We start from the raw sequence: 25049 nt of genomic DNA on the forward strand, positions 1-25049 counted from the left end.
CTTCCTAACAGATTCTGGGTCAAGCTGTTAATATCAACTGTGTGGTGATGGCCAACTTCTGCAGAAATATGAAAGTCGGAAATTCAATGGAAAGAAAACATTTCTTCTGTTCCAGGATGTGGGCAAATGCTTATGGGTGAAATAGAGCTGAAGGGCAAGAAATGTATATATTTTTTGGCCTGACCCTCCAATATATGCATTGATTTATGTCAGGAAGGCAGCAGAATATGTTCCCATGACTTTACAAGCCTGCATAGGAAAAGGAGAACATTTTCATTTAAATGAAAAAGATAGAATTAACTCTGCTTGGAGAAGGTTTAATGCTATAGCAATCAGGCAAATGAGAGGTTTGCATGCTTTTTTACAGTTTTAGTTTGGATGCTGGATTGGATACAGAAGCTACATGTTTTAACATTGGTTGTTTTAACATTCTGGCTTGAAACCAAGACACATCTGTGACCCTGCTCATCTCTCATGCACATCAGGATGTGTAACATTACCCTGACAGATGTAGGAAGAAATATATCTTGGAGTAATTTTTTAAATTTTCCACAAAGAAATTGAGTTGTTTTGAAAATGGATTGTTACCTAAATACAGAGCCCTTCAGAGACAGATGTCTTCAGGGGCCAACAACAGGCCAAGAAGCTATTTCCTAGCTGAATCTCCACTGGCTGCAGGTGATTTGACACAGAAAGGGGAAAGAGATACCTTTTGTTCTGGAAGGCACTTCTGGTGCTCCCATGCTTCATGTCTCTGACTTCACAGCTTCATAGTGGCCACCTGAGTTGATTTTGGACTGGCAGACAGTCTATATTATGTCTGGGACAACTGGGCATACCCCAACAAAAATAGCTCTTGCACATTATTAAAGTGTTTTACTAGAGGGCAGGGGATTTAAAAGAGGGAGAAGGGCTGGTTTCATCCAGAGGATTGCTCTCTTACAGCCTTTAGACAGCTGGATTCTTGATGGGCTGCTTCAAATTGGAATGGAGGGAATAAGATAATTATCCTTCCTTAAAAATTAAGTGTCTTAAATTGATTTCACTTAACTTCTAGCCTGAATGGAGTGACTTATGATTTACGGCAAGGTGAGATCAGAATCAGGCCTGTGATCTTGGCATTTTTCTTTGGTAAAAGCTATTTTCATCTCTAGGTCTCATGGACCTTTCTGGGTCCCATCTGTTCAGGGGTGTCTATAGCATTACTCCATAGACAAGGTATTTTTCTGGGCAGAGATTTCATTCCACTGATTATTCACTAGCCTTAGTGATACTGAACTTACACAGTCCATTTGACTTCACATTTTGGAGCAAATTTGCTGGAGTGTGCTTTCTATAAGCTTTAAAACTAGTTTTTAGTGCAAGTTCTTGTTTAAAGAGCCAGGCTTCCAGCCCTGAAAAGCAGCTTGCTCCTTGCTCTGTTGTAACACATAGCTATAGATCTGGAAGCTTTCTTTATATTGCTGTTATGTCTGATGCTTGATATGGAAAGGATAGTTTGTGGGAAAGAAAAGATAAATTGTTCATCAATTTTTTGCCTCTTACTTTGACTGCTGACTTATGTTTCAATTCCAGCAGCACTTCCCTGAGAACTTTTTCCCATTGGCAGAAATTGTTCTTTGGAAGGTATAATTTGACCTGGACAAAATCAGCTCAAGTAGTCATCTGGCTACGAGCTTTCAGAAACTTCCCAGCTCAGATTTATGTATCTTTTACAACCCTTTTCTTCATGTTGCATGAAGGAAATGTAGTGCAGTAGGGCTGAACTGGGGAATGAAATGTCTGAGAGCACACTGGAGAAGTCAGCAGAGATGCAGAGGACCCACATGACTGCTAGCAGAGGTCCTTTGGAAAACTGTTGTTTTTTTTTTTTTTTTTTTTTTTTCCATTCCCTGTTACTCAAGAGAAACCAATCAGACCAGAAAACATGCTTACAACAGCTTCAGGTCAATCTGTCTTGTTACTGTTTATAGCTGCCTCTGCTGTGCAGTTCATAGTGGCTGAAGAACTCCAATAGTGGCTAAAGTACAGCTCCAATCTGTGATGATTAATGTATTTCCTCAAGTATGGATCCACCCTGAGATGACAGGTGTCAAAACGTTTTTCATTATTAGAAGTGCTATTACTATGACTTCACTGAATTTTGACCAGTGCATCCTGGAATGACACTGCTGTTTTTGCCCAGAACTGCTTCCCTGTCAACTGAGCTAGGTGTTGTGGTGTCATCACTCAGCAGAAGAGATGTCTCTTTGGATGTTAAGAGGACTGTGGTGTGGTAGGATGTATGGTTCATTTCCACTTACTGTGAAGGGGTTTGTGCATGCAGCTTCCATTCCTCAGAAGTGTGGCACCATCTCTGGTGATGCAGAAGACCACCAACAATTGTCCTCCATCTCCCCGATCAGGCTGTAGGAAGGAAGACTATACTTCTTTGACCCTTGCTGGATGTCAGACACCCATCAAAGCTGCTCTGTCACTGCCCTCCATGGCTGGACAAGGGAAAGAAACTTTAATGAAAGGCTTAAGAGCTGAAATAAAGACTGGGAGAGATCACTAACTGAATACTGCCACAGGCAAAACAGACTTGCTTTGGGGATATTAATTGAATTCATTACTAAGAAAATCAGAGAAGGATAATGAGAAATAAAATAAATCTTAAAAACACCTTCCTCTGACTCTCCACTCCTTCCCAGATTCTACCTTCTCCCCCCACAGTGGTGGGGTCCCTCCTACAGAAGAGAGTCCTCTACAAACTTCTCCAACATGAGTCCATCCCACCGGTAAGAGTTCTCCAGAAACTGCTGGAACACAGGTCACTCTCCAGCAGGGAGCAGTCCTTCAGGCACAGCCTGCTCCAATATGGATCCCCTGTATGGTCACAAGTACTTCCAGGAAACTTGCTCCAGTGTGGGCTCCTCTCTCCATGGGTCTGCAGGTCCCTGCCAGGACCCTGCTCCATGGGGTCACAGCCTCCTTTCAGACATCTACCTGATCCCGTGTGAGTTTCCTCACAGGTTGCAGGTGGATCTCTGCATCCCTGTGGTCCTCCATGGGTTGCAGTGGCAAAGTCTGCACCATAGGAAGGAATCCCAGCTCCAGAGTCTGGAGCATCTCCTGCCTCTTCTTCTCCATTGATCTTGGTGCCTGCAGAGTTTCTCCTCTCATGCATTCTCATTCCTCCCTCTGGAAAATAGGATAAAAAAATCCCTTTTTTTTTCTTCCCTTCTTAAATATGTTACCACAGAGGCCTTACTATCATTCATGCTGGGCTTGGCTTTGGCCAGCAGAGGGTCAGTCTGGGAGCTGGCTGGCATTGGCTCTGCTGGACACAGGGAAAGCTTCCAGCAGCTTCTCACTGAAGCCACGCCTGTAGCCCTCCTGCTACCCAAACCTGACCACAGAATGCAAACAGTTGTTATGCCACAGAAGGATGGTGCTTCCCCTGCCAGCCTGGGGACTATGTATCTCATCTGGAAGTTCAGGATTCTGGAAGGCCTTTATTCCTTTGGCGTTACATGATTATTGAATAAATTATATGAACTATGTGGCAATGGGGAGCACACACAGAATGCTTCTGTATTTGTTTTTTGCATTAGCCACTGAGGTGTCTATGGGTGGGAGTCATCTCCTCTAACTGTGTGTGTCTGTGTCTGAGCAGAGCAGAAGTGGATACAGATATTGCCTGACACTGTGATGAGATTTGCCAGATGTGTTGGGTGACATGCACCATTATGCCCATACACAGATCAGAGTAAGTGAGGAGAAACAGGCCTTCTCTGTGTTTCTGTTCTCTGCTTGTAACTGGATAACTGCCAGGTATGTTCACACAATTAATTCCGAGTTGATGCAGGAGGCGAGGCTTCTTCAGACTAACAGCCACCTCACCCATCAGTTAAAAAAAGAAAACCAGAAAACCTACTGCCATCTTGTGTCCCGTTGGTGTCTACCAGCTGGACGGGAAAGAGGAAGAGAGATAAAGTATTCACTATTTAATATTCAATGTTTAGATAAACAAAATTATCATATTTCACCAAAACTTTAATAACTTTAAAAAACAGGCTCATCAAAATAATTGGAGACCCTAAGGATAATCCTCATGGAAACACTTAGTAGTAGGAAGCCAGCACTGAAACTTTTTCTCTTGGAAAACACTGGTGCACCCATTGGTTGCATGGAAAACCATGATGATGTTGCTTTGCAAGCTCACTGTTTTGCAAGGATTTTGCAGACTACTCCTAACGGTGGTGTTGATCCCAGTCATCTATGGGCTGCAGATTGAGTGACAGCAGAGCAAAGGGCTTTCTTTTCTTTTCCTGAAAGTAACAGTTCAAAAGTTGATCTGGATGATTTTTTTTTTTTTTCTGAAAATGCACTTTTAAGCCATTAAAATTTTCTGAGAGAGAAAGGAGAAAAAACAATCAAAACATGTCGACTCAATATTTGAAAAAGAATAATTCTTGCCCTTGTTTTGAGATTTCTGTTTTTAGAGGTTCATCTAGCCTTAACTGAAAAATAAGAACGTATTCCCCTTTCCCTCCCACTCCCAAGGAAAACAAAAGGCTTTGTATTTACTTTTGTTTGAAATAAACCTTTTGTTAGATTGAAAATTTTAAGCTCTTTGCTTTGGGTGGGGACACTGAAAATTATTTGGTTTTGGTCAACTCTAAGCAAGTTTTGGCTAGTGAGATGAAAAAAATTAATTATTTGCTTAGTTCTTGTTATGAGTTTGAGTCCTGATGCTGCAAGCATGCAAAAAACAAAACAAAACAAAACAACAACAACAACAACAACAACAACAATAAACTCCAAAAGCAACAAAAAACCAAAACCAAATGTTCTCTGTTGTGTTTCAGCCGGACATGGATGTCTTCAGTGGTGACTTAGCCAAACCTCTCTCTCCTATGAAGGAGCAACATTTGTTGAACAGTTGTGGTAAATCAGACGGAGCCGTGGGCAGTAATACAAAGTCCATCCTTCCCTTTGAGCCTTTTGAGGTTTACAGCCCGAGGCAGCTTCAAGGGATCCTCTGTTGGGAGTTAGAAAGACAAGGCAATACTTACTGAGAGCAGACCCAGCCTGACAACCAACGAAACCCTGTGTGGTGGAAGGGAGAGTGAGCTGCCCTGCTCAAGGCTGGTGAAGGGTGATTTGGATGCAGTGGTTAATTTGCCTTTTGGTTAGAAGCTGCAATAGAAACAATTTTATGGAGCTTTCTGGCAAAGGCCATGCAATGAGTTTTTACCTCTTTTGCTCCTATTCACTCATAATTCTGGATATGGTAAATGATGTCACATTTTGAGATTGGAGATGTATGGGCCATATTATTTTTTGGAAAGATGTCTAAGGGGTCTTGCTGTAACTCACAAACTTGGCTCATCACAGACACAGTGGGTACTCACATGCATTTCCTATGAGTTCAAGATGTGTGGTGACAGGAAACAAGTGTAATGTGTATGAACAGCAAGGAATAAAAGCTGAAGAAATACAGGGTACCAGTTTTGCTAACACTAAACTACGACTATTGTGTGGTATGGGAGACAGCTGAGTTATCACTGCAGAATTAAAGCACAAGATGCCTGTGGATTGTCATACTATACATATGTTCAGCATCAATATTTATGGCTGAGACAGTAAAAACACGTTGCAGAACTGCACAGTTGGAGAGAGGGGAAAATTGATAATTGCATTTTGATTTGAAATACTTGCAACCCTAAGCATGACTGTGCAGCTTCTAATCTGATACAGCCTGGCACTGCTCATCTGCTTTACGATGCAGGCTCAGACTTGTCTGTCAAATCCCAGCCTGGCCATTAGGAATGGTTGCCAGTGAAGTGCCAGGATTTCACGCTCGGTGTCCCGCTCACCTGACGCCTGCCCATGGGATGTACCGGGGGATGTGCTAACCCCCTCAGCTGTCTCCTGCCACTCCATACCATCCATCTGCAGCCCCTGTCTCCATCTGCTTCTCAAGTCAGTCCCTGCCTGCCTGTGACCTCTTTATAGCACACTAGCAAAATTTAAGGCAGGTGAGGACCTTGTCTCAACTATTTATGACTTAAGTGGGAGAAAAATGTGAGAATTTTCTTGTTTGAATGTCAGTTGTCCCAAATGACTGCAGATGTGTAAATAGATGTGTTCCACTTCCTCAAGAGTCTGTTTTCTTCCTTAGATTTGGCTTTCTTGTTGCAGAGCAGTCCTTGACTTCTCTGCATATTTTGGAGAAAGTTGTATTTTCAACTTCTAAGGAAATTATAAATCTTGGCAACACATATCACAGTGTTTAGAAAATGATAAAAATCTGCTCTTTCCACAGGTGATTTTCTGTAACCCATCAGTCCTGCACTTTATTGAGTAACTTGGTAATAAATCCAATGTGCAGTTATTTTAAAACACTGCAATTAAATGAGGACAGTAGAGTTCTTCAGAGTCACAGGTTAAGTACTGTGTCCTCTTTGACAGGCTAAAATAATTAGAAATAAATATGGAAAAGTTCTATTCTAGAACTCTAGACTTTAGATATCACCTAATTTCTCTCTTGACAACATTCTATTTCTTATTAATTCAGGGCATGCCACACTGGGCGGTATACTTCTTTAACCCTTTGCTGGCCTGTGCCATTGTAACTTTTATGATTTTCTTTTATGAATGGTGTGTCACTAAGATACCAGCATTTTAATTTGAAACATATGTTTATTAAACATACTCGAGACACAGAATTTCTCAGCACCATATAGCCAGCTATGCCATTCAGTAGTCAAATGGTTAAACTTATTCAAAGGAGCTGGCAACCTTCATGTGGCGTATTCACTGGAAATACATTCGTATTTACGGTGGAACCAAGCCCACGTGAAATATCTTGAGAGAATCTGCTTGTGAAAACCTGTATTCATAATAGAGAAAAAATAAAACAAGAGTGATAGTATGAATCAGGCTCCTAAGTTTGTTTTGAGCACAAGGTCTTTACATCATATAAATACCTCAGCTTCATAAAAACAAACTTTCAAACCATCACAGCCTCATCAAGAAAGTCAATAAAACATTTATTACAAAATAAAATGTGATAGAAATCAAACTGGCATTTTTTTCAAGTTCTATGTTTGAGTCAAGCCTTTTCTAGAGCTGATGGGGGAGAAACATAGAGTTGACAATAAATCTGAGAGCACCACAGCCCAGCAAAAAAGGTACCTACCTTGTCCTGCTTTGGCCACTGCTGCACTGTCACTTCCCACACAGATTTTGGCATGGGAAAACATGCTACTGAGCATCCCTGAGGCACAAGACTCATGGGGTGCAGGGGAGACAGCTGCTTTCTGCTTCTGTCCTCACAAGACTTTCCTCTGTCCAGTGATGGAAAGACTTCTGCAAAACTAAGAAAATAAGCCAATACTGGTACGGGATTGCCAGAACCTATGTCTGTTGCACAGCTGTGACCATCCAGCCCATGGCATCCAATTGCATAGAGTTACCAAGCCCTGTGGCACCAGGTCTCCATTCACATCCCCTCTGTGGCCTTGCACAGTCACTGCTTACAGACCACCCCCTCGTCCACCAATGTTGCCTGAGTGTTTCTCCAGCCACAAGTTACTTTGCTCAGTTTTATAGCCAATGCTTAAGCCAATTTCAAAAGACCAAAACCCCTCTGCCCGGAAGGGACCATGTTGTCTTACCTGGTCCAGATAGTCAAGTATGGTCCCCCTTCTTGGGTCAAGGAGCTAAATGTCACCCTTAATTATGGCAGGCATTAATTTAATAGGAGCAAAAGTTTAATCATCTCAGGGTCTTCCTCCCACCATGGGGGACTGTGATGCAGCAGTCCCACATGATTCCCTACTTCTCGAGTGTGCTTACAGCAAAAGCACAGGCTTGATTGCTTGTGCATGCCTCCCAGTATGCCCTGACAAACTTCATCTCCTCTCAGCTTAATTGGGATAATAAAGAGCAAACAAACCAAGTAAACTATCATTAGGACATCAGACCTCTTATTTCCTTCTATTTTTCTAATCAGAGAAGTAATGGCTGTGGATGATCTTATGTGAGCACAGGGGAAAGGGTGAGGAGTACAGGACTTTATCTGCCTATGCAGTGCTCTTACAGGAACCCCAGGGTTTTCAAATAAGAAAGTGCTTAGAGGCAGTTTATGTAGCCAAAAATGAGGTGGTAAATGGTTGTTCTGGGGCCAATATGGGGGCAAATTGGCATACCTATTTATAGGGCTGTAGTGCTGTCAGGCTATTTGATACATCTGTAGTTCTTTGTGGGAAAGCCCGTGACAGGTTTGGGTGAAAACGTGAAGCTCTTAAGAATTTTAATATGATTTGTATTGCAATTTAATTTTTAATAAAACTTTGAATAAAGTTGTGATTAAATGGTCATCATGAATGGAAGATTCCACTTTATCATAAAACGTGAGAGTTCCCAGATTGAGCCAAGATAGGTTTTATAATACTAGGTATGCACTTCTCTCTCAAATTCAAATGGATTCTATCAAAATGGAAAAAAAGAAGGCATAGATTTAGAGAAAAAAATCTGCTGTGTAGTCAGTAGTTCCACATTTTGGAAGAAATTGCTGAGCTTCTGGCATCCTTAAATAATACCCTTTTCACATGATAGTTACACTGCTCCAAAGACAGTACAATAAACCATGCCAAAAAATTCTTCTATTTCGTTTGCATGAAATTGAACTGACAGATATACCTGTCTATGTTATGTCCAAGAAAATGTCGTGTTAGAAACGTGTGAAAATATATTATATGACAGATGCTGAAAATGCTTCAGATACAGCAATAAATTGATTGTGGTTTCTAGACCAGATGTGAACTCTGTTTAAAATTCATCATGCTGGTCTCTATTCTAGCTCTGCACTTAAATAAATGCAGAGAAGTGGCTTTGCTTTTCAATGAAACCCATTATAAGAATAGACTAGCTTCTTTCCATCTCATAAAGAATAGACCTGACAGTAAGGCTTGCATCCACAGAACAAGTATTAAAAGGACAAACTGAACTAAGAGAAAACTGTGCCAGTTTTCAGTTTTTGCTTTGTTAATGTGCATGAAAATACTTGGCAAGTCAAAGTCTCTACAACCAAGAAGACTGTGATGTGCATTATTTTCATGAAACAACCAAGGAGGGAAAAGAACAGGGATTTTTCAAGAAATGGTGTTAAAGGGGAAGGAGTCAGTTGTAAAGGTGCTACAGACATGACTGGGTTCTGAGAATAGGTCTGTGTTTCCCCAGCTCTTTATTTTGAAGCCAAGTGTTCCCTTTCCCTGCAAGGGAGCAGGACAAGAACTAGACTTGTTTTTTTGACAGATAGCTCGGGAGCTACACAACCCTAGATGGGCAATCCAGGCTGCTGAAGTCAGGTGCTTAGACTGCCCCTTCAATCCACAGGCACATCTGAAAAACAGCTCAGAAAGACCAATATGCTGAGGCTGAAAAAAGGAAACAGGGTGCAAATGGGTGTTCATGAGGACTTCCAGCCACCTCCTGGATCTGGCACTTGGCTGTGAGCAGTATGTTTGACACCTCAGGATCCAGCTCCACGCCTCTGAATTATTTTCTGTTTCAGAGATAGCAAGTACCTTTTTCGTCATATCTGAGGGATTAGAGTTTGCCCTTCCCTTCGTGTTAGTGCCCCAGCCGAGAAGGAGAAAGGAGAGCTTACTTGCTGCCCTCTTCACATGTCCTTCATAGGGCACAGGGGCTTTTCTCACGGCTGGTTGTACCTATGTCATCTTTGGTCTGTGATATTATTTTAATTTGCAACACAACAAACCTCTTGCAGTCTATCAGGAGAATCTTGTGTCTTTACACTGACGTGTATTATGGACATAATGTAGATTTTATGACTACTTCTCTAGATCTGCTAACTCTAAAATGTTTTTTTTTTTCATTCACTATCTCTCTCTCTCCACCTCTCTTTCCAAAGGAAATACAATTAATTTATTCTACAATCCCAAAAGAACATTCACAAAGAAGGAAATAATACCACCTGTAGGTACCTCCCAATATGTCTCTCCTATGTTTTAAAAAATATTTGAGTCTGCAATTTGAAATACTATTAAAGATGCATGAAGTTCTTTCTGATGTCAGATAAAGGCTTTCTCACAGTGAAGCAGCTCTGCATACATACTACATCAACTACTCACTAGAACAATACAGAGTATTAGAAAAATATTTAGGCTTGTCAAACACTATCGATAGTGACTATATATGACTTTCACTGCAGTCTTCATTCTTTTGGCCTTAGAAATTTATATAGAAAACTATTCCCCATATTATGTACAACTTCATATTCCAAAGGCTTTCTTGTTGTTATGGGCTGGGACAGAACTGTTTAATTTATGGGGGAATTTCTTTTCTGATACACATCAGGACAGATATAAAGATATTCGTCTGTATAACCATGACCACCTTCTTATCCTCCAGTGACTTCCAGTTGTCTGGCCTGTTTATCCACAGACACTCCTAATACTGGATTGCCTCTTTGTTGAACATGTGCATTGTACTCAAACCCAGCAAAAACCCTCGGCTGCCATGGATATAACTTCTGTTCTTTCTGTAACTTGTAATCATACCTCAAGCCAGAAACCCTGATTCAATTACAGTGGTTATGTAGGTTGGACTGCAAGCTTTTCTGACTTTTCTGCTTAAGTACCCTGTTAATACTGTCACTTCAACTTTGTTGAATGTCACAAATTTGTCACAGGCCTATAACCTTTGAAGACTGAAAATAGTTGTTAAATATATTTATTTATATATTTATATATAGATTAAAATTATATTTTATATATATCATTATGAATATATAGAAATTATATTTATAGATGTATATCTTCTATATAATATATATATCAGTTGAATATATTTATTCAACATATGACCATGAAAAGTTACAGGTTGAAAATATTAGTTAAAATGAATGCTCTTTCGGTTCTTATATTTGACTTGGGGTATTAGAATCTTTAAAATTACTGTGCCCTTTCTTCTCTCAGAAATGGGGATTTCTATTTTTTCTACAGAGCAGAAAACACATAAAAAAAAGCTAAGCAGGATTTTCTCAGAAGTTCACAAAAGCCAAGAGCTGGGTCTTCAGGAATAGCAGTGTATACTGCAAAACTAATGTTATAATCATGTTATTTGGCAAGACTCCTTTCCTAGTTATGAAAAGATAGCCATAATCCCATCCACAAAAACCACTAGTGCCCACAATAGGATTTAAGTAATGATTGATCAAATGTGAGGCCAAGAAGTCTGTACATCTTCTGATTTAACAAAACAAATGCTTTCAAAATTAAGACTGAAATTCTGCCCCTAAAGAGTCCTTTCCTGCTCCATCCAAACAGTCCTGAAGAGGGTTATTTGCAAAGGAAGTGCTGACACAAGCTTACTGTAGTGATGCTGTAAGATACTGTTATGTTAATATAAGCATTACATGCTAAGAAAACATACTGAGTCAGTGATACATATTTTTCTTTTGAACAAAATTGCCATAGGAACAAAGGTCATAAGTGACACGGATGTCAATATTTGTGTTTGTGTGGCTGTTCACAACGATGCACATTTTATCACATTTTAGCAAAAATAGGCCCTTATTGAAAAATAACCATCTTCTTGTTGGTGGCCCCTCTTTGGTTTGGCAAAGGCTGCTGTTCCTCTGCCTTTTCTTTGCAAACACTGCTCATTTTCCCTTGGATGAGATAATGATTGCTATCTGCAACACAGATGGGCACAAACTGCTCAGAGGGACAGGGAATCCCCTGGAGCCCAGGCTGTTTTTGTAACTTAGGAAAGCAATTTCTGTGCCTTTACTGGCATTAATATGATGGATTTCTGGTTGCTGCCCAGGGCATGAGGATGTTGAACACAGTACCATGGAATCTTTTCTGAAAGGAGATCTCTCTGTTTCTCTGCCCTCTCTTGATGCCAAACGACTTCTTCACAGCACGTGTTGAAGACTTCTTTTGTACTTAATGTTGCCCTCCCCTATACTGGTGCCTTCAGCAGGATGTTTTACTTTTAGGTATTTTTCTTTCGAATCCATTTATATTTCACCTTTGGAGAATAATGCAAGGGTTTACACAATCCCAGCATCATATACAGCAACCCAAAATGGCTATTTTTGATCAGATGTTGCTGCTTGGTATTCTGTGGAACTGGATTACAGCAAGGCTTAAATTCTCAAAGTCTTTGCAGGTTGCAGCCAGCCTTAAACCAAACACAGTCATCAGATTTCAGACATGTGGAGCAGTGGGCCAAAGCCTGGGGCTTTAGGATGGACTGTCTCCCTCCATTTGAAATTTTATAAAAAGCAAGATGAAACAAGACACTCCATTCATGTGATTGCAGTCATCTTGAGTGAATCATGAATCCATGTGCTTGAAGCTATGTGTGCAATGGGGCACTCCTGAGATTCATGGTGATATCTTAACACCCTCATGCAATCACTAGGTAAATAGAGCATGCACAGAATGTATGAGGCACCCAAGTAAGTATCACTTGCAGCAGAGTCTGAGTGGCTCTGAACCCATGTTGTCAGGCCCAATGAGTACGTTCTGCACGGTATACCCCAGAAAGAGAATTTTTGATCTGTCCTGAGGAGCAGCTGGCTTTGACTGGTGGGTCATGGCCAGAAAGCCATGAGGAAGGTTTCTGAGACACTCTTGTGAAGTGAATAGGGGAAGTGTGAATGGGGAAAAATAAGTGAATTTGCGTTACTCATATCCTGGACTCCTTAAAAGCTGGGCTACGGTATAGGGAAGGTATAGGTCTTGCCTGGCCTTTTGTTCCCTCTATATTTCATTCCAGTAACTGAAAATGAAACTGTGAGATGTGAAACAAAAGTAAAGGACACTTTTCAGCTAACCCTCCATCCCTTTGTGCCTTGGAAAATTGATTTAGGTTGATCCAAGCTGACATTTTGAAAACCTTCCTCTGGTTCAGCAGCCAAGCCTGAATGTTGGCCACTTGTACCGCCCTCGCTCCGTGAGTGAGAATGCTTCCTGGGGACTGGCTGACGGCAGCCCCTGCAAGCCCTGCCAAGAAAACCAGCGGTAGGCCTCTCTAGAACAGATTGAATTCTTGACCTCTCAATATGCTATTTCTAAACACATAGGTGTCCTCTCTTCAGCAGCTCAATTAAAACAAAGACAGACACAGGTTTCCATTGAAAAGGGCAAGTTGCCAATGTTTGCTTATGTGCAGGTGATGGGACACAAGGTCCCAGCAGTTTGTGGCTGTTTATGTAGTTTTAGAAGTTGCCTGAAGTGTTGCAGGAGAAGTTTCTTCCAGCTCATTCCATGGCCTGAGATGTGCTACCACACAGTGGTGTGAAACCTGCCTGGGGCAAGCTTGGTCTCATCATCAGGGCTTCCCAGTCCCATCCAGCTGGCATTGGGCAAGGTGACTAACTCTGATCCTTGCAGCTCCTTCTTCCTTTCCTCAGGGACATGGAGAATAGGACAGTCTATCAGATGGAACCACAGTCTTTCCAGTTTCTGTTTTCTTTGATCAGGATTTCTCTGGATTTTTATTAAGAAAAAGAAGGCAAAGAAGTGTGTACTGTCTTATAGAGAACTTGCTTGCAATGAAATTTACCCAGCCCCTTAGTTTTTTGGTGAATCTGTTGCACATTTTAGGATCTGCCTATAGGAAACCTCTGTGCCCAGACAGACTTTTGCCTTGTTGTGGGTAGTTTCAATATGCCAAGAGAGTGCACATGTTAACCACCCTTCTTCCTACAGCTTAGTGTGAACTTTAGATAACACAGTCTGTGACCACTGGCTGCCTTGAAAAAATAACTTGAGATTGCTAATTTGAATTTTTTGTGAGGGTAAAGTTGAAGTTGAAGAATGGGTTTAGTAAGGTTTGATAATGAGTGGTATTGAGGAAGATTTTACTCTGTGTTTTGAACTGGAATTTTGTAGGGGCTGACAGCTTCATGTCTGTGTGTGTTGCTTTGCTGAGGTCTTGCTACAAAATGACGATGGAACAAATACCCTTTGCCAAGACACTGTTAGCCAGGATGTCCTGGGTAAACAGAGATTTTTAGAAAGTGTTATTTATAAAAGCTGGCAAATGAAACCATTGCATCAGTGAAGAATTCAACAACACTGTTAAATTACCAGAGTGAATTGACTAGTTGTGCATGTGGACATATCTTCAACTAAATGATACTAGGCGGGGCTGCAAACTCTCCAAAGTACTGTTATTTTCAAGCTAAACCTCAGATAACCTCCAGCCCTTTAAAAATATCTGTTGCTGAAAATAAGTCCTCAGATAACCTTCATCCTTGGATAACCCACATAAAATCAAAGATGAAGAACTAATAGGAGAAAGGGGGCTTGGAAATAAACTTGTTCTCATATTGCCCACACATGTGAGCAACACGCTGCGGCTGACTAGCAGCTATTTTTACATATAGCCCACATGTTATGAGCAAGAAAAGGGGTGCTTTTCTTCACTTAGCAACAAGGTCACTGTCTGCTCGTTTAGCCAGGGGTGGCCCTGGTTTTCTGTTTATCAGGAGCTGTGGATACGGCTGGCACTCACATTCTTACTGTTGGTTTCATTATCTAGGGCTCCATATACTCGTCTGGGTAGGACACAAACAATACCTGAGCAGACCTAGGGAAGATGCAAATAAGGACAGAATGAGTCTCAGAAAAGTTCCCTCCAATAGTCTGAGTCTTCTGAGAGGATGTCTGCTAGAACTACAGGGAGAAGTGACTTCTCCTAGATGACAACGGAGTTGTAAAAGTTAAAAGGCTTTAAAATTTTTAGAGTGCTTGTGCTATCTCAGGAGATGTGAAGAAGACACACTCCGAAAGCAAAAAAAAAAAAAAAAAGAAAAAAAGAAGAAAAAAATAAAGACAACTTTCTGTGCTACCCACCTGAGCACTGAGTTTTCAGCTGTGACAGGACTTCAGAGCAAGGTAAGGAAGAAACTAACCTGAAACACACAGCCAGATGCACACTAGGGGAAAAAAAATCCAACACTTCTAGGTTCCTGCAAGTGAGCTGCTGAAGCCCAAACTCATGCACTTTGATTACAGTCATGAGAGAGTTTGATAGCCCTTGATGAGTGAATATAGAGTCCCCCAGGCTGGGAAGTCTCCTGTTGCTCAATGAATAGGATTAGAAAGAATCTGTGCTGTTTGTGAACATTCCTGGATGTTCATGATTTTTTCTGCAGAGCAAAGAGATCATGCACAGCACTTGGCAAAAATTTCAGCTCAGTGCAGGGGCACAGAGGTTTGATAAAGCAGTTTGCTGCCCCAGATAGTTCCTCTGGGTGGGATTTGGCAGCTCTAATGGAGGCTGAGAGTAAGGTTTGAATTCATTCATCTGACAATAGAAACCTGAGCCAAAGCTAACAAAGAGTTTTATGCTCATTTACAGACCTCTACAGACTAAAGGGTTCATAAAGGAGTTCACTGATACCTTGTTGACAATGGTGATGAAATACCCTGACTTGTCATCCTGGGAGATTTCAACACACACATCGACAAGGCTGCAGATATGAAGTCCCACAAACTCACCTCCTGGCTTTCCTCCCAAACACTCTCCGGGTATTTCTACATTGACATTTGCAGTCAGCCTCAAGGAGTCCCTGTTACTGGCTCTGAGTGGCATGTGTCACCCTGACAGGAAATTTCTGTGAGCTGCACGCAGGGTTTACTGAAGTTCCCTACTTGTGGGCAGTACCAAGAAGAGGTCAGAAGCCAGGATCACAGGGTGTGGTTCTGCCGAATTCCTCTGCCCAATGCCTGCAAACATGCTGAGGAGAAGGCGATAGGATGAGAAAGAGGATGAAAGATGGAGCAGATTTCCTGGCTTTAGCTATATTTGGGGGCCACAGTGTGGGCGTTCATTTGGTATAAACATAACAATGACCTTCTTGCTATTAGTGTTGATCATCTTCTGTCATTTAATCCATGTACTCTTTGATTTGATCTATACTGAACAAGAAGAGTGTGTGTGGACCAACTGCAAGGTATGTCTTAAGGTTGAGGTAAGCAAGCCATTTGGTCCCCACAAGTGGGCCAGAGCAGACTAGATCAGGCAGTGTTAGCAGAGGAGGCACCAAGCTGGGTGCAGGGGGTGAAAGATTCTCAAGGCATGTGAATACTGGTGGGACTCAGGGAACTTCTAGCTCTGATTTAGCTTTTGTCATATTCTCTTGTAGCATCCCCCTGGAAGAGCAGCACTGCACAGGTGGGCCAAGGTGCTGAGGATTAGGGACGTTCCTCCTACCTTGCATGAGTTCTTACCTAGAACTCATAAGAACTAGTAAGGTTCTTACCTAGTCCCCAGAAGCATCTCATTCCCTTCATCCTCACAGAGTGCCTCAGAGCTGCGGCCCTGCTGGATTGGAGAGGAGAGATAAAGAAGGCAGGCCAGGAACCAGGATAGCAACACTGAAGAAACATTTGTCTTCATGTATCTGGTTCTGTCTTTGGTGACACAGCATGAGAGGCCAAGAAGACTTCCTGAGCTGAAACAGCAAAGTGTCAAACACCTCTGTATCCTCTAGCAGGGATACCTCCAGCCAAAGTGGCCACAGGGAGCAGCCAGCAATCATGCTGCTGAGAACCATGGATGATGACTCAAGGGATTCACTAAAGCCCAAACTGGGTGTCAAACCAAGTGTGGGCGAGGAGTGGTGGAGGTTTTTTACCTTATTGAAATTTATTTCTGTTTATTTTCAAATCACGTGCAACCCTTGGGAGATGTTTCTTGGCAAAAAACTGAGTTATGATCCTGCCCACACAAGCTCTGATAGATAAATTTGAGTTGAAATCAAAACATTCAGCTATAGACTTTATTTTTCTTTCTCTCTCTCCAGATTGGACCATGAAATAGTAACCATGATATTCTTGCCTTAACTTTGGCTTTTCCCCTGTCTGTTTTGGTTTCCTAATGAATAGCCACAGATCCTCTATGCTATCCTGCTACTGTAGGAAAAAATGGACAGAACCAAACCTAGTTGCTGAAATAATGATAAGGAAAATGTCCCTTTGCTTTCTGTTGACAGAGATAGCTCATCGCTAGTCAATTAGGCCTTTAACATGATCATCAGAACAAAGCTGTTAATGTAAATGATGTGTATTTTCTAAATTACTTGCTAGAAAACTCATAGCCATCATTCCCAAAATCAGTGAATCTTGTCTCACAGGTGCAGTTACCACAAACGTTTTTAGTGTTTTTATTTTCATCCAAGCATAACAGAACTTGACTCTAGATCACATACCTTCTGTTACTGAAATCTGAGTAATGCATTAAGTAATGGACGGATCTGTCTGGATTGACTAATGTAGTTACACGATTTTATCCTGATTTGAGATGCATGAATCAGGAATGAGAAGAGCCAATTTTAATAAAGCGCAGATACCCCTTGGGGACCCCAGGGGGAAGGGACTGTTTGGGTGCCCACACTCCCCACCTGCATGTGCCACCCACCCACCACCCTGCCTTATTCTTCTTTCTCCCCCCTTTTTTTTTGTAATTTTTTCCTGGATCATTGCCTAAAGGAATGAATTAAGGCTGTTAGGGTCTGAGTTGATGTTGTGATGTTTATAGCTCAAATAGCGCGATGATTGTTTTATGGTGTTTGTGTTTTGGCATCAGTGTTGCCGTGATGTTTGCACTGCAATGTTGTCATCTGGGGAGGGCAGGGCCATGGCTGCATTACATATATGTATCCCATACGTGGTGTAAAGTGCACATATAAATCATACAAATGCTGAGTTCCTGGGGTGTGGGATAGGGGCCCCTCATCCCCCAAGCAAGTGCTCATGAGGAACAAGTGTGCAGTCACGCAGACAGTCATGAAATGGCTGAGGGTGGCTTGCAAACCCAACAGCCTGCCAGGATGGCCAGCACTGCAGGATACCAATCTTCTGTCAAAAGAAATGCCATATATTGGACTAAAACTATGCAGCTCTTGCCTGTGTCTTCAGACAACTCTCCTTAGCAAGGTGGAAGTGGGCCCTGGAGCCAGGATGCAAGGCCTGGAATTGCTAGTGTTCCCATATGGGTGTGGAGGTGGGCACTGAAATTTCCTCAGATTGGTGTGGTATTTATGGATGAAGCCTTTGCCCAGGAGAGCTTCCTGCTCTGCTCCTCCTGCCTCTCACAGGGGCTGCTGGAGCCAAAGCAGAGCCAGAGCAGCCCAGGAGGAACAGCAGTGCAGCCTAGAGGGTGGAGGCCACTGCTTTTCTCCAGAAAGAAAGAGTTTCTCAGAAAATATCCTGACTAATTGCTGCTCACAAATAAATTATGATTTGATTTTTGGGAGCAATTTCCCTCTCAGTAAAGATTACTCTGATGCCTGCTCTTTCCCAATATATCTTTCAGCAGCTTAAGTGCTGCTGAAGATGTCATAATGCAAATTGAAATACCTTTCTGCTCTCATCCATCAGACTGCTTGCCTGCATATATTGTAGACCTTTAAGATCAGTGTGAACCATGTTTCTTTCAGTGACCACATGCGAGAAGTGTGCATTTCATTATCTCTTTTCCCCCCTCTTACTATTATTATCAAACTTTTGTCGCCAGTTTCTGTTTCATTAACCAATGTGTAATCTGTAAATGCCAGACCCCTGGTCCCATCCACAGGGCAGATTTAAATGTCCTTCTTTAGCTAAACTGTGTTTTTAGCTTGATCTGTCAGCACTCTTACTGCATATGCTCCAACAAACCAAGTGCCTTTGTTCTCCTAAAGCAATCCTGCCTCAGGCTATCCTTCCAGTAGAACATTAGTTCTTTTGTTTGGATAAAAGGGTGTCATCACTCATGATGAGAATATGATTCAGCCCCTTCTCCTCGCATTCAAGGTCCAGTCTTCATAAATACTGTATTTTACAGCATATTGTATTTGTATTCAAATGGCTGATATCAGTGGGCCAAATTGTGCCCTAACATGAATGTGTTCCAATCCTGATGTTCATGCTGGAGGAATTGTGGGGAGCCTAAATCAGAAGAAAGTATGATCTGTATCCAGTCCCATTCAAATGTTTGTTAGTTTGGGGTTTTTTTAGCGGCATTAAAAACTTTAAATAAACTGTTCCTTGATCTGAAACACGTGAGGTTTAAACAGCAGCCCATTGAATGTGATTTCTTTCCCACCTGCTTTGCTGAACTTTTGGTCCATGTCTACCAAGAAACCTCCTTAGTGTTGCTGTTGTCATGTCAACTTCACATAGATAGGCAAAATTTTGGGTGCTCAATTGAATTTACTGGAATCTCACTTCTAAAACTTCCCCATTATGTGTTCCTCCTTCTTTTTCCTACTGAATTAAGTACTTAGCTACTGCAATTTCTCTTCTAGGAAGCTGTATTTGGGCAGGAATACCACTGAAAGGCAGTAAGTAATAATGATGATGATGATGATAATAACAATAATAATAGTAATAATAATAATAATAATAATAATAATAATAATAATAATAATAATAGTATAAGTATCCACTAGAGTTTCTTGCTCTGCTCCTGAAACTTCAGATTTGTTATTATGTCTGTAAAGCAGGGAGTGGTGAGTACAATAATTTGTCTCTGCTCTGAGGTTCCTCCACTCTCTGATTTTCCAAATCAGAGCTGTACATTAATAGTATAAAGTGTATGGACTGTGTCCCAAACTGGATCTCTGCCAGTTCAAGGGAGAACTGAGGATGTGAAAAGACTTCTCAAATGTATAAAAATACTTGGGCTGCATTGATTTAGCTTCATGCTAGGTTTATTTAATGGTAGTGAGGGTGTGGTGTAAATCCCTATAGTTTGGGTTTTTTTTTTTCCTGGGCAAAACCTCCTAAAATTTGCTGCAATCAAACTGAAAGATATGGAGAGATACAGGATACAAGTGACTTTAAAATAATTCCTCACAACATCTGTTAACACTGAGACAAGCTAATGTTGCTTTATTTCATGAACTAAGGAAGTGGAAAAGAGCCTTAAGGAAAACACATTAGGGTAAGCTTAAGGAAGAACGTAGAGCATATGGTGGCACATGGGTAAGGAGGCCCATGTGCTTTTCTAATCTCTTAATTTCCATATTTACCTTAAAGTGCTTTAAATAAGAGTTTGCCAGACCTAACTGTAGTTATTCAGTGATTAGAAAGTTTCTGTTTGGTGTGAAAGGATTTGTGATTAGCCAAACATTTCATGGCCCTCTTGGTAATGTATCAGAAAACCTTCCTGACATCAAAATTTATTTTAAAGTAAATCTTGTCCTAACAGTCAGAAAAGCCTCTAAAAGCTCATCTGTTGGGCCTTGATAATTTTTTAGAAGCCACTCCAATGTCCATTGAAGCAAGCAGAAAGGCTCCCAGTGACTTCAGGATATATTTTATTGAACACTTAAGCAAGGACTTGGCTAAAGTGAGTATCTGCTTTGAAGATGTTAACATTCACAGAACTGTACAACATCCATGAATAATGTGTTCTAGTACCTATTCTGTTTATTTTATTACGTAAGAGTATTTTTCATAAATCTACTCTCAACATTACCAGGACAAAGAGAATTTTCAGTTCTGAGCTTGTCTTAGAAGGCAGTCAGTTTGTTGTTAGTTAATTTGATTGGAAAATTAACAGGGCATGTAACTCGATGAATGGTGTTGAGAGACTTTATGGCTCTGTCCGTTCATTGATGAATGACATATTGGACACCTTATGTGGAAAATGATGGCAAAAAAGTAAGTTATTCAGCAATTATTTTTCTTTTTTCATTGTTGGGCTTTCTGACTCTGACAGATAGCAGCATATCTGCTGCATGAATCTTAACTTTTCCTCTCCAAAAAGGGTGATGGGACTTTATGGGAATTCTTGCTTGTAAGTGTCATCATGAAAACAGGACCTGCAAAGCTTTCTCTGTGATTCACCACAACAAAAGATCTTTTGTTTCAAAAGCCAGACAAGACTGGTATTGGGCTGCATACTTGAGTAACACGTCATGTACAAAACCAACCACTTAAAATCATGGAAAATTCAGGACATCATAAATCTTATACCAACTGCATAATTTTATTTATTCAAATTTTTTTTTCAGATATTTAAAATAAACAAAATGTGTTTTTTCATAGGCTGTAAGCACTCTGCGAATTTAGAACTGCAAAACTGAAATGCAATATAATTGACTCACTGCTTCTACCAAACTGAGGTAAATAAACACTGGAGCCCCATTCATCAACCAGTCCTCTTAAGGCTCCTCAAAGAGCTGATCCAACACATGGGTCTTGTAGCATGTCTAAAAGTCAATAAATACAGGTGGTGTCAGACTACAGGAAGGGATTTATGAAGCCCTGGAAGATTTTTGTATTTTGCTGGCTATACCTTCTCTATTATATTGAAGGGAACATAATCCAGTCTCAGTGTTTCTAATGCTTGCATCTCTGAGAGATACATGACCAAGTATTTGTCTTAGGAAGGATCTTCCCTGGAGGCTCTGGGTTTCCTGTGCCCAAACCATCATATTCAAATCAGTCAGGCCACTCAAAGGGAGCCGACCTGGATCCCAGAGCAGAGATGCACATCCCAGGTGTGTGATTGCCTTCTGTATCACAACCTGCTTCCAATTAAATTGCAATGCAGGCCATGTGAAGGATGTGCTGCAGGACTAAGCCAGAAATGGCAAAAACACAGATGATGAGTGCAAGTTATCCATCTGAAAGTAATGACTGTTAACATTGAGGCAGGCACATGCAGTAGAATCTCTGAGAATCACTGTCAGAAGTTAAGGTAGGCCCATTGAAGGGAGAGGACCATCTAGAAAAGAGTGCCTGTGTATGAATGATGTGCTGGAGGATCAGAAGAGGATGGCACTGGGTGCTAATTACAGACCTCAAGGGACTTGGAGAAACTGAGGAGGTCTTAAACCTCTGGTCTTGTTATGTTCCATTACCCCAGATTCAAAGGAAAAGACTGTGATAACAGCCCTGAATTTGTTAGGTGGCCTTCTGGGACATAAATTTGCATCCCTAAAGCAGAAGGAGGCAACCCGAAGAGAGTGGCTGGGATGTAACACACAGCTGGGTGCTTCAAGCTGACCACATTTGGAGATGGAAGGATGGCTTTGAGGATGTTTGTCTACTTTCTCCAAGAAGAAAAGCAGGTAAAATTTGGGTATCATTTACTCACTGGAAAGGTAAATGATTTACCAACATTTGAGGGGTTGGTTTGAACGGCCTGGAGGACATTAAAGTCATAATGAAGAAGAAATGTAAAAGAGGGAACAATACACTTTTGCTCAACAGAAAATCAGACTCCCAAGCAAGTAAAGAATGGAGCTGTCTGCAAGTAAAGAATGAAGCTGTCTGAGGACATGATGCCAACAAGTTCAGTCATTCCTGACCCATCAGTGTTGGATAACTTGGTGTATATTTCATGCAACAGTACCAAAGTTGGGTAAGATAATATGCACAAGTAGAATATTAAGTGGATGGCAAAAATTAGACAAGTATGTTTCTTTCTTTTTCTTTGTAACTTAAATAAAACATCTGTTTGAGGAAGTCTGAGTATTTTTCTCATTCTAAGTGTGAATAAAAAGAAAATGAATATGCAACTTTGAATATGCATCCACAAAAACTAACTACAATCTAGCAAATTTTAAAATGCTATTTTTAAAGTCAGAATAAAATTGGAAAACAAAGGATAGATTTACTAGGAGAGGGGTTCAAAGGGTCCTTATTCGGGGATTAGGATGCTCACCCAAGACAACAGGGGTCCAGGCTTCTCTGCCAAATATGGATCAGAGCCTTGAGTTCATCCTCCCTTATGACTGAATAGAGATTTTATTTCTTCAGCAGAAACCTGACCTAATTATGACATATAGAGAGAAATTGATTACAGAACTGAAGCAAATGTCTGCTTATGTGCAGAAGACTGTGCCTTGATTATATTTGTGTGCAAAAAGACAAAATGTGAACTAGTAGTATAGATTCTTGCTTCTTTAAAAAGGCCAGTTTTCTAAAGCTGAAAACAATTATAAGTCAGATCTACTGGGAGAATTTAAACAGAAAAATGTGAATGATAATTGCAAACTGTTTAAAAACATTTTACTAAAAAGTCATAGTTGTTATAAACCAAAACAACATAGCTAAAGTGAAGGCTGTTCTCCTATACAAAAACCCCATATGTAACACTTGAAAGAGAGAATGATGCAACAAAAAATAATTTAAATCAGAAGATAGGAATGGTGATACATTTGCAAGGGAAGCAATAGAAGTGTAAGTAGAGGTGTTTCCCCAACAGAGTTAAAGATCATACAATAAGGACAAGAAGTTTTTGATGTACTTGAGGGAAGAAAACTCATCAGTGCTGTTTCTCTCAGTGGATAAAAATGGTAGAATTATTTATACTAACACTGAGAAGAAGAGTGTAGCTTTCTGTGTTGGTTGGGAAAAGCCAGTTGAAAATATATAATCCTGCAATAGTAATGATGTATTTTCCATTACAACAATAATTCGAGAAAATATTTTAACAGCAGCTACTAAAGTAGGTATGTTAAATGAGAGGCTTGAACAACTTCTGTCCACAAGTTTGAAAAGAACAAGTCAAAAACCTCCTTTGGCTATAAATAATGGTTTTCTAGTAGACATTGAACACTAGGAAAGTTTGAGAGAACTGGAAAGATACAGTCTTATTTTTATGACACATATAGAATGAAAACACCAGTCATGTGCATTTCCATTTGACTTTCTTTGGTCTTAAAAGAAATTAAAGTTGTTGTCAGACTGTTACTAACTCTCTGAAAGAGATTATAATTAAAAAAACCTTTTGATAAATATTTATACAGGTAACTTCACATATTTTTTAAAAAAAGATTATTATGGTAAATGCAGCTAATAGTATTTAATGCAATGTACTTTGAATTCTGTATGGCATTAAGCTTGACACATAATGTAAATTTGATTAAGAAAACAATATTTCCTTAATTATAAGTATTAAGTATACAAATATGAAATTGACATGTCACACTGAAAGTGGGTTAAATGCTGGCACATTGATTAGTCTGAAAATGCATTTGGAAGTGGAAATTTATAATTTACTTGATGTTTTGAATGCAGTCCTGAAACAAGTGATGGCTGGTCTTCTGTCATTCAAAATGTTTTTCTTGGAGTTAACATATAATTGTTTCTAAAAAGTAACACAGGAGGAAAAAAAGAGTGAAATATGGACATGAATACTTAAGAAACTGAAATCAACCAAGTAGTTTGTTTCTGGTTTTTTTTTTTTAAGTAGGATTTCAGTCAGATTCTGGACATCACTAACCATATCTACATTAGCAAATAATTTGGCTGAATAGGAGTGGAGTAGCAGATTAAAGCAGCTCACACAGGGCTCTCTACATGTGGTGCAGTGTTTGATGTCAAATCAGACTTAGTTCAGTTCCCCAGACTAATCATCAGTTGCTCATCCAGATCCCAACGCCTGCGGCAGTGGCTGGGATGCGTGTAGGAAGCAGCTTCCTGACTGTTTTCCCCTAGCAGGGATTCAGTTCCCCCAAATCAAATCCAAGTGGGTGACCTGCATCTATATACAGTAAGTGGGGTTGGGAGGAGGATACCACAACTCACCTCTAAACCTCTTTCCTGGACCACATGCAAATGTTTGGTGGAAGTGGTCGTTAAATCTACAAAGGAGGTGGGAGGTGTTTGTTTGTGAGTCAGGTAGGAGATGCTGGGAAAGGCTGTCCTCCAAAGAGCTGGAGCAGTCCTGAGGCTGCTAAATAGGAAGCAGAAGGCTACATCTGCCTTTGGCACCACTATGGGATGTTGTTAGTGCTGATTTTCCCAACTGGAGGAGGGTGCTGGATGATTTGGAGAGAGTTCAGAGAGGAAAGCCATGTGAATAATGAAAGGTCTGGAAAATATGTCTTACTGTTATAGGCCTGAGGAGCTTGTTCTGTTTATCTAACAAAGAAAAGATGAAGAGGTGACTTGATCATAATCTATAAATATGTACCTAGGGAACAGAAATTCTGTCACAGTTCACTCTTTAAGAGTTCACATAGTTCGCTCTTCACACACATACAAGGGATGTGATCTAGTCCAACT

The sequence above is a fragment of the Lonchura striata genome, chromosome 2 (genome assembly GCF_046129695.1).
Source record: "Lonchura striata isolate bLonStr1 chromosome 2, bLonStr1.mat, whole genome shotgun sequence".
NCBI classification, from domain to species: domain Eukaryota; kingdom Metazoa; phylum Chordata; class Aves; order Passeriformes; family Estrildidae; genus Lonchura; species Lonchura striata.